We start from the raw sequence: 440 nt of genomic DNA, 5'->3' as shown, positions 1-440 counted from the left end.
AGAGGTCTGTTTGCTAAGGCTGAAGATGCATGATTTTCAAAGAGCAGCAAAGCATCAATGGTGCTTTGCCCGTCCTTGTAAGCCATTTGCTGAGGGCTCATGGAATTTTTGGTTAAGGCATGCCACGAAATACGTCTGGCTATAATTTTTTCGAGTAATTTTCCCAGGCAATTTAGTAAGAAATAGGCACAAAGTCTGAAGTTTCTGTAGTGGGGTTGCCAGATTTTGGAACGGGGACAACGACTGCGTGCTTCCAAGCCGATGTCTTCATACATGGGGGTAAGTGTTGCAACATAGGATATGATATTCTGTCAGCACCGGGGGTTCTCCCACTTAAAGGAGATAGAGTTGATTCGAATTCAATGTTATTGATCTTGCAGTCGGTTATGCTAGGAGTTGGCGGGGGACTCTTGGAACTACTGTTGAGGTATTTGTTCTTA

This window comes from Bactrocera latifrons, unplaced genomic scaffold, assembly GCF_001853355.1.
Source record: "Bactrocera latifrons isolate USDA-ARS-PBARC rearing strain unplaced genomic scaffold, ASM185335v1 scaffold_402, whole genome shotgun sequence".
Lineage (NCBI taxonomy): Eukaryota > Metazoa > Arthropoda > Insecta > Diptera > Tephritidae > Bactrocera > Bactrocera latifrons.
Note: the sequence above shows the minus strand (reverse complement) of the source record.